Source organism: Lolium rigidum, chromosome 6 (assembly GCF_022539505.1).
Source record: "Lolium rigidum isolate FL_2022 chromosome 6, APGP_CSIRO_Lrig_0.1, whole genome shotgun sequence".
NCBI classification, from domain to species: Eukaryota; Viridiplantae; Streptophyta; class Magnoliopsida; order Poales; family Poaceae; genus Lolium; species Lolium rigidum.
In genome coordinates this window covers 269,444,255-269,454,490 of record NC_061513.1, presented here as the reverse complement: position 1 = coordinate 269,454,490, position 10,236 = coordinate 269,444,255, and the positions used below count along the sequence as shown (strand labels likewise).

Genomic DNA, 10,236 nt, shown 5'->3' with positions numbered 1-10,236 from the left:
TCGTGTCCCCGCTTACAAATAGGTATGCAAATATTTTCACCGTTATTGTGTTTAACGCACCCAAAAAAAAAATCAGGGGAGGAGCACCGGAGTAGAAGTGCTGAACCTGAACCATGAATATGCTGCCAACTAGCTGCATGGTGTTTCACCAATTCACCATGATCGAATTCATAATACCGCAGTAATGCATAATACTAGTATGGAACTCATGCTGCGAAAATCTGAACCTGGAGAACATCGGTGACACCGACACATTTTGTCCCTACTGACAAAGCACACACGTCGCGTCGTCGCCACTCGCCATTCACGAAGCTGTCAAGAATCGAGTTCCATCTATGTTCCAGGCACATAAATAGGCGTTGGTGTTCTCAGATTTCTAACAACACCAACCGAACACTACTCCTGTCTGCTGCGTCCGGTACTTGTTAGGTGACTACTGACGATGGACAGCTCTTCTGATGCTCACAGGTTCACTTGCCACCGGACCTTTCGTGTACTCTCCATTTTAGTAAATGAACTCTGCTACGCTATGCTGCTCAACTGCTATTAGTTTGCACATTTTGTCTCTCGGTGACATGATCAGTTGAATGTTGAGACCCCATTGTTAAGAATTTTCTAAGCTTATGCAGGAAATTTAAACAATTAATTGTTTTAAGTCTGATTCAGCATGCAGCTTGCAGTTATGTTTCTTCTTAATTGTGTGCTACATTGCAAATTTGCACAATCACATGAACACACATGCAATGCAACACATAAGTTTATCTTTTGACTGACGATGACTTGTTTGACGTGCAGCAGGAACAAGTGCGCTGCGTGCTACCGCGAGTTCAACCGGATGGAGCACCTGGTGGAGCACATGCGTGTGTCGCACCACTCGGCCCACGAGCCCCGCTGCGGCGTCTGCGGCAAGCACTCCCGCTCTCTCGACGCCCTCCGCGACCACCTCGGTTTCGGCAGCGTCCTCCCCAAGGCCGGCTGCGCGAGTGTCTTCGCCGCCCGCGGCTGCCAGCTCTGCCTCGCCGTCTTCCCTGCCTCCGGCGCCCTCCGTGCCCACCGCGCCGCCTGCCAGCTCTCCAGCGCTCCGACGCAAAGCCAGCTCACCCGAAGTATGTCAAGAATGAGCATCCAGGGAGGCGGCCATGGAGGTGCGGTGGCGCTGGGGTGCAAGATGGTGGGCGGCGGCAGCGACGGGACACTGGACGTGTGCGCGCGCGTCTGCCTCATCGACGAGCACGAGAACATCCTCTACGAGTCCTTCGTGAAGCCGCTCATCCCAGTGACGCACTACCGGTACGAGATGACGGGGATCCGCCCCGAGCACCTCCGCGACTCCATGGCTGCCACGGTGAAGCAGGCTCGGAAGCGCGTGGAGGACATCCTTCTCAACGGCGAGGATCCGTGGAAGATCCGCACGGCACGCGGCGGCGCGAGAATCCTGGTTGGCCACGGGCTGGACCATGATCTCAACGGGCTGGGCATGGACTACCCGGCGTACCTGAAGCGGGACACGGCGACCTACCCGCCGCTGGTGAAGACGAGCAGCAGGCTGATGAGCAACTCGCTCAAGTTCCTCACGAAGAGCTGCCTAGGGTACGAGATACAGAACGGTGGGCACCAGCACCCCTACGACGACTGCGTGGCGGCGATGCGGCTGTACAAGAGGATGCGCGCGCTGAGGCATGGCCTCAGGGGGGAGGTGAAAGGGTGCACGGGGCCGCCGCCGGCGAGCGTGGCGGAGGCGTTCCCGGCGTGGAGGCAGCGGGAGCTGGAGCGCATGTCGCCGGAGGAGCTGCTGAGGATGTCCAAGCCCGACTACCGCTGCTGGTGCTTGGACGACGTCTAGTCGTGGTGGACTGGTCCGTGCTGATTGTTGAGACGTGCCTACCGAATTCGATTATTTGCATTTACTTATTGATGATAAACAACGACCAGCTGGCTAGGTAGCTGCCATACGAGCTCGTGGCAAATAAATCATTTCTTCCCTTTGATTTAAATTAATTGACTTAATTTTGTATAGACATGGACAGTTCTACGCGCATTTGTTGATTAAATATATTTATATTTAGACAAAGTTAAATTAATTAATATGAATAGGAGAGAGTACTATTTTAGATAAATTGGTTGTGTCTTTCATTCCGTCCAACACAAGTAACCGGAAATGAAAAGGAATGTCACGGAAGAAGCAACGGTCCCACATAGCAGCACAAGCCACCCAACAAAAATGAAAAAAAGAAAGTGGTCCATGGATCATTTTGCCCATCATTTGTCATTACGTTGCGGACGTCGAAATCGACGCTTGAGGAAGGAGACGGAACAAGACCTAACCTAGATCTAGGTGGCCATCATCGTTTTGTCGGTTTCTCTATCAAATGAATAATGTTTTGCCGCCAAAGGATGAAGCTCTTTTCAAGAAGACAGATCTTAAGTTGGTGGTGTTCCGACTACGGTAATTTATAGTGTTCTGGCAACAAGTCATGAAGAGCGTCAGAGGCGGAGCTATGTGTAGTTCAATGGGGGGGGTGGGGGGGGGGGGGTGGCACCGCCCCCAGCCCATGAAAAATCTAGGCGAAAACCAGTAGTATTTAGCCCAATTACCCCTAAAATCAATAGTACTTTGTCCATTTGCACCTCAGTATTGACCCAATATGCCTCTGCAGCCCATTTCCCCAGTGTTTTTCCCCTGAAGAGCGTGCTTGACAATGGAAGAAAGAAGTACGTTACTAGAGAACATCAATGATAGTTTGGATGATTTACTTCAAGTATTTTTTACACCTTTAATGCCCCTTTATCTTAAAGTCACAAATGATTTAGATTCATCTTCGTCGAAATAAATTGGAGGCTCCGTACGAGACACCACGTTAATCGCCAACTTCAGGATACTTAAGACAACTAGATCTAGAAATTACGGCTACGATTACCGAGAAAGTCACATATAAAATTATGTAGACATGTTGCGGAGGACATGTGTTCAGAAAAATACATAACAGGTCATGGCAAACTCAATGTATAGCTGATCGTGGAAATTGGGACATCATTGGAGTCTCCATGTTAATACTCACTAGTAGAAAATGGGCCTTTTGCACCGGTTGGTAAGAGCCATATGCACCGGATGCCCAACCGGTCCAAAAGGCTCCCCCCCCCCTTAGCACCTGTTCAATTGCGAACCGGTGCTAAAGAGGGCACCACGTGGCCCGCAGTGGAGCGCCCGGTGGAGGATCTTTAGCACCGGTTCGAGGGTCTGCTGCGGCAGGAAAACGCTCCAAAACGCTGCCGCGGTAGAATCCCGCTACCGTAATTTTTTTTTCAAATTATTTTCCACTCCCTCTTTTTTATTTTTTTCCAGAATTTCCAATATTTTAGTTATTTCACAAGTTTAGTCTCTAACTACCCTTATCTCTAGTCCAATTACTTACTCGTGCTCAAACTTCCCGCTCGGTCACCCATCCTCCCACTGCTCTAGCACTAGCACGCTTATATTCTAAGTTCCTTTCTGTCTCGCATCCAAGTGCTTCGCGCGCATGTATGTGATACTAGTATCATATCAATCCTATTAACATGTCGATCGATGTCATATTTCTTTATTGTTCGAATTTCAAATAATTCTTCTAATAAACAAAAGTAATGCTGTAATAATATTCTTGAATAAATAAATAAACACTAACTTTATAATTGTATTATTTTTAATGATTTTCAATTTTTAAATTTTTTAAATTTTATTTTGCCAAACCTAAAACCTAAAAATTTGAAAATCTTATAATTTGCTAAAAGTAATAGTAATCTTTATGCAGAATGCAATTATTAATTTTAATTTTAAAAAACTAAAAAATATAAATCCTAAATTTCTGGAAAAAAAACTAAAATCTTCTTGCTTTCATATTTTCATTTGTAATTTTGAGGATCTAAAAATTTGAATTTTGATTATACGATTTTTTTCGACATCGTATGCAAAAGTTAATGCGGTTTTATCAATCTCAAAAGATTTTATTTTTTGAATTTCCTATCATTTTCTTTTCTATTTTACAGTGTTAAAAAAGGCGATCCACTAGGGGGTGAAGGTGCGTGGGGAACAGAAAAACCTTTAGCACGTTTCGTGTCACGAGCCGGTGCCCGGTTCGTGTCACGAACCGGTGCCCGGTTCGTGTCACGAACCGGTGCAAATACCCCGGCGGGTCCCCTGGACGTCCAGACCGCACGAACTGGTGCTAATGACCCCCTTTAGCACCGGTTCGTGCCAAATCTGGTGCTAAAGATCTTTAGAGCAAAAAACCAAAGCCCTTGTTTCTACTAGTGACTAGAACACGCTTAGAGTTCTGGGAGTCGGCGGTGGCACCACCGTGAGGAAATCGGAATATAGCGCGGCGGCTGCGTATGTGAAGGACATGCCGGAGATCGATCTGACGGCTCCGTGACGAAGTAATTTACTTATTTATTCTATTTAATTGAAGCAACCCATAAATATATTTTCTATGACTCATAATTATTTTTTCTAAATTAAATATTTTATCTAATTCAAATTTGTATCGATGTTGTCTGGCCTCAAGTTCTGTTTTGATCAAATGGCAGCGATCTTTTCGTTAATTTGTTTGTTCACCTGTAAGGGTAACATTTTAATTTAAATCAAATTGCTGAATGATATTTTGGATGCTAAGATCAGAAAATGAAGAATGAAAAGAAAGTAGTCCAGCCATTGATGTTGGGCGCGTTTGGTAGGCTGTGCGGCCCTTGCTCGCATCGACCCAGCAAATGGGCTGACTGGCGTTGTTGCACGAACCAGTTCTTAAAACTTTTCCCCCTCAAGCCAGGCCCTGAAGGAACGCCCGGTTCAGGCAAATCTCCAACGCGGCTGATGCAAAAATGAATCTTCGGCGCACGCGTGGAGACGAGGATGCAGATGGCGGGAGCTGCGGCGCGCATCGGCGAAAAGCGCAAAGGGGGGCGGGAAGGATTCCGTCACCTCCCGCCGCGCCCATGGCCTATTTCTACCCCTCCTCCACTCTCCACTCAAATTTCGAGCTCCTCCTCCCATCGGCAAGCAGGTAAGAGGCGCACGCATCTCCGGTCGGCGACGGTGGCAGCGGCGACTATATCTGAGCTGCTTCATCTACTTCCTGGTGTAGCACATCTTCACCTCCGGCGATGACTGTAAGGAATTATCCCGGTACCGCGGTAATGTTTAGATCTAGGTTAGGAGTTGTCAGATCTTGTCTAGGGTTTGGTCTTGTAGCAGGGTTTAGTCTGGATTGTGCTAAGCTATCATGATCTTGCTATGGTTCGACATTTTTGGTTGCTTGTTTGTCCCAAATGTGATCACCTACCATGATCTTGCTAGGATTTGTGTTATTCACAGTTGCAATCAACTGCTTGTCTGATTTAGGTTGATTGTTGGTATGGTTTGTGTTCTCCACTTTAGGCATGTCTTTGATTGCAAGTAGATTCACGTTATATGTACTACGATGTGTGTAGGACTCCTTATGTGATGACTTTACCCATGCGCTTGTCTGCGTTGGGGACTCTTGATGGGATTTGTAGCATAGAAAACAAAAAATTTCCTACCGCAAGAACGAAAACCAAGCCAAGATGCAATCTAGAAGATGGTAGCAACGAGGAGATCACAAGACTAACCCTTGAAGATTTCCAAAGCCTACGAGATTAGATCTCGTTGTTGCAGAAGATGATCACTTGCCGCTTTCAAAAGCGCGTAAAAGATCTTGACGGTGCCACAGTCGGGCAACACCTCCGTACTCGGTCACACGTTCGGTGTTGATGAAGACGTCCTTCTCCCCGTTCCAGCGGGCAGCGGAAGTAGTAGATCCTCCTCGGAATCCCGGCAGCACGACGGCGTGGTGGCGGTGGTGGTGGAGATCTCCGGCAGGGTTTCGCCAAAGCGTATGCGGGAGAGGTGGTGGAGGAGGGCGGCTAGGGTTTGGGGAGAAGGGGGCGCCGACCACTATGGGGTGCGGCCAAGGCTTTGGTGTGGCCGGCCCCCTCCCCTTGCTCCTCATTATATAGGTGGAACCCCAAAGAGTTTGACTCCAAGTCTTCGAATAAGACCCCAACTCAAAACTTGCCATAAGGACGAAACCTACCCAAGGTGGGACTCCTACTCAAGGTGGGACTCCCACCCCTTCCTTGGGGGGAGGGGGGGGGGGTGGCCGGCCACCATGGGGTGGAGTCCACCTGGGACTCCTCCTCCCTTAGGCTGGCCGGCCATGCTAGACTCCACCTTCCATGGTGATTTCTTCCGGACTTTTCTAGAACCTTCTAGAACCTTCCATAAATGCACCGGATCATTTTCAAACTTAGAAAATGACTTCCTATATATGAATCTTATTCTCCCGACCATTCCGGACCTCCTTGTGATGTCCTGGATCCCATCCGAGACTCCGAACAAAACTTCGAACTCCATTCTATATTCCATATCTACATAAACGACATCAAACCTTAAGTGTGTCACCCTACGGTTCGTGAACTATGCAGACATGGTTGAGACTTCTCTCCGACCAATAACCAATAGCGGGATCTGGGGATCCATAATGGCTCCCACATATTCAACGATGACTTAGTGATCGATTGAACCATTTACATACGATTCCGATTCCCTTTGTCACGCGATATTTTACTTGTCCGAGGTTTGATCATCGGTATCTCTATATCTTGTTCAACCTCGTCTCCTGACAAGTACTCTTTACTCGTACCGTGGTATGTCATCTCTTATGAACCATTCATATGCTTGCAAGCTAATTAGATGACATTCCACCGAGAGGGCCCAGAGTATATCTATCCGTCATCGGGATGGACAATATCCCACTCTTGATCTGTATGCCTCAACTCATACTTTCCGAATACTTAATCCCACCTTTATAACCACCCATTTAAGCAGTGGCGTTTGATGTAATCAAAGTACCCTTCCGGCATAAGTGATTTACATGATCTCATGGTCGAAGGACTAGGTAACTATGTATCGAAAGCTTATAGCAAATGAACTTAATGACGTGATCTTATGCTACGCTTAATTGGGTGTGTCCATTACATCATTCATCAATGACATAACCTTGTTATTAATAACATCCAATGTTCATGATCACGAAACTATGATCATCTATTAATCAACAAGCTAGTTATACAAGAGGCTTACTAGGGACTCTTTGTTGTTTACATAACACACATGTATCAATGTTTCGGTTAATACAATTATAGCATGGTATGCAAACATTTATCATAAACATAAAGATATATAATAACCACTTTATTATTGCCTCTTGGGCATATCTCCAACTGTCTCCCACTTGCACTAGAGTCAATAATCTAGATTACATTGTAAGGTACCTAACACCCATGGCATTCTGGTGTTGGTCATGCTTTGCCCTAGGGAGAGCTTTAGTCAACGGATCTGCCACATTCAGATCAGTGTGTACTTTGCAAATCTTTACTTCTCCATCTTCGATGTACTCGCGAATCGAATAAATACGCAGCTTGATATGCTTCAACTTCTTGTGTGACCTTGGTTCTTGTGCATTGGCGATGGCACCCATGTAGTCACAATAGATGACTAGTGGGTCCAATGCACTAGGAACCACACCAAGCTCAACAATGAACCTCTTCATCCATACCGCTTCCGATGAAGCCTCCGAAGCCGCTATGTATTCCGATTCTGTTGAAGACTTCGCCACCGTGCACTGCTTGGAGCTGCACCAGCTTACTGCAGCACCATTCAATATAAACACGTACCCAGACTGAGACTTAGAGTCATCAGGATCAGTGTTCCAACTTGCATCGGTGTAACTGGTTACAACGAGCTCTTGGTCACCGCCATAACAAAGAAACATATCCTTAGTCCTTTTCAAGTACTTCAAGATATTCTTGACCGCTGTCCAGTGTTTCATTCCTGGATCACTTTGATATGTTTCTAAGCTTATGCAGGAAATTTAAACAATTAATTGTTTTAAGTCTGATTCAGCATGCAGCTTGCAGTTATGTTTCTTCTTAATTGTGTGCTACATTGCACATTTGCACAATCACATGAACACACATGCAATGCAACACTTTTGACTGACGAGGAATTCTTTGACATGCAGCCGGAACAAGTGTGCGGCGTGCTACCGCGAGTTCAACCGGATGGAGCACCTGGTGGAGCACATGCGTCTCTCGCACCACTCGGCCCACGAGCCCCGCTGCGGCGTCTGCGGCAAGCACTGCCGCTCCCTCGACGCCCTCCGCGACCACCTCGGATTCGGCAGCGTCCTCCCCAAGGCCGGTTGCGCGAGTGTCTTCGCCGCCCGCGGCTGCCAGCTCTGCCTCGCCGTCTTCCCTGCCTCCGGCGCCCTCCGTGCCCACCGCGCCACCTGCCAGCTCTCCAGCGCTCCGACGCAAAGCCAGCTCACACGAAGTATGTCACGAATGAGCATCCAGGGAGGCGGCCATGGAGGTGCGGTGGCGCTGGGGTGCAAGATGGTGGGCGGCGGCAGCGACGGCACGCTGGACGTGTGCGCGCGCGTCTGCCTCATCGACGAGCACGAGAACATCCTCTACGAGTCCTTCGTGAAGCCGCTCATCCCGGTGACGCACTACCGGTACGAGATGACGGGGATCCGCCCGGAGCACCTCCGCGACTCTGCCACAACGGTGAAGCAGGCGAGGAAGCGGGTGGAGGACTTCCTCCTCAACGGCGAGGATCCGTGGAAGATCCGCACGGCACGCGGCAGCGCGAGAATCCTGGTCGGGCACGGGCTGGACCACGACCTCGACGGGCTGGGCATGGACTACCCGGCGTACCTGAAGCGGGACACGGCGACGTACCCGCCGCTGATGAAGACGAGCAGCAGGATGATGAGCAACTCGCTCAAGTTCCTGACGAAGAGTTGCCTCGGGTACGAGATACAGAACGGTGGGCAGCAGCACCCCTACGACGACTGCGTGGCGGCGATGCGGCTGTACAAGAGGATGCGCGCGCTGAGGCATGGCCTCAAGGGGGAGGTGAAGGGGTGCGCGGGGCCGCCGCCGGCGAGCGTGGCGGAGGCGTTCCCGGCGTGGAGGCAGCGGGAGCTGGAGCGCATGTCGCCAGAGGAGCTGCTGAGGATGTCCAAGCCCGACTATCGCTGCTGGTGCTTGGACGACGTCTAGTCGATCGTGGTGGACTGGGCGGTGCTGATTGCTGAAGGAGACGTGACGTGCCTACCGAATTCGATTATTTGCCTTTATTTATTGACGATAAACAACGACCAGAATCAGCTAGCTAGGTAGCTGCCGTACGACGTGGCAAATAAATCATAGGAATTGCTAAATTTCAGTTAGCTGAGGCGTAGTTTATGTGTTAGTCACGTGCTACATAGTTGAATTCTGTTTCTGCTTTAAAATTCGTGTTTGATGTTGTTTGTAATTTTAATTTATTTAGGCTCACATCAAAATACACTGACTGAGACATAAGTTAAGTCTCAATCGACTAAGACGACTTTGATTTGTTGGATTTATTCGAGTAGTTCGTAGTACTTAAACTTATTGATTAAGCTTTGTATATATACAGATATATCTAGACGTGTTTATTGATTAAATATATCTATGTTCAAACAAAATTACATTAATTAATATGAACTGGTGAGAGTACTATTTTCGATAAATTCGTTGTGGCTTTCATTCCGCCCAACACACATAACTGGGAATGAAAATGAAGGTTACGGAAGGAGCAATGGTCCCACATAACAGAACAAACCCCTTAATAAAAATGAATAATACAAAATGATCCATCTGATCATTTTGCCCATCATTTGTTATTGAACGCTGCCGTCATGGAAATCGACGCTGGTGTAAGAGGAGATAGAACAAGACCTGGCCTAGATCTAGGTGGCCATCATAGATTTGTCGCTTTTTTTTCAGATGGAACACCAGATTCCATTAAACACCAGGCTCAAAAAAATTGCTGGCCACCATAACTTGTACATTCGTCAGGCAGAGACTCCGACCAGTATAGTCGAGAATCCTGTCGGCTGGCACCATAGGCTGCTAGGCAATGTGCTAAATTATTACATGTCCATGGGACAAAAGAAAAGCTAATGACGCGTTTACTCTCAAGTCTCCACTAGGCCGTAATAGGTGCGAGGACGCCAGAAGCTAGAGCCTCCGCATGCGCCTCTCGTCGGCGGCGATCTTCCGTACCTCCGCCGCCGCGGCCGTCCCACTAAGCCTCCGTAGCGCGGCGGAGGGTGCGGATGTCTTCCCCAAGCGGATCGCGCAGGGGTTCAA

The 10,236-nt window shown here is 48.2% G+C and overlaps 2 pseudogenes; both read left to right on the top strand.

Moving 5' to 3' along the window:
- Positions 1–442: 442 nt before the first annotated feature.
- On the top strand, positions 443–1,874 carry LOC124664122 (annotated as a pseudogene).
- Positions 1,875–7,958: 6,084 nt separating this feature from the next.
- LOC124664121 lies at positions 7,959–9,148 on the top strand (annotated as a pseudogene).
- Positions 9,149–10,236: the final 1,088 nt, after the last annotated feature.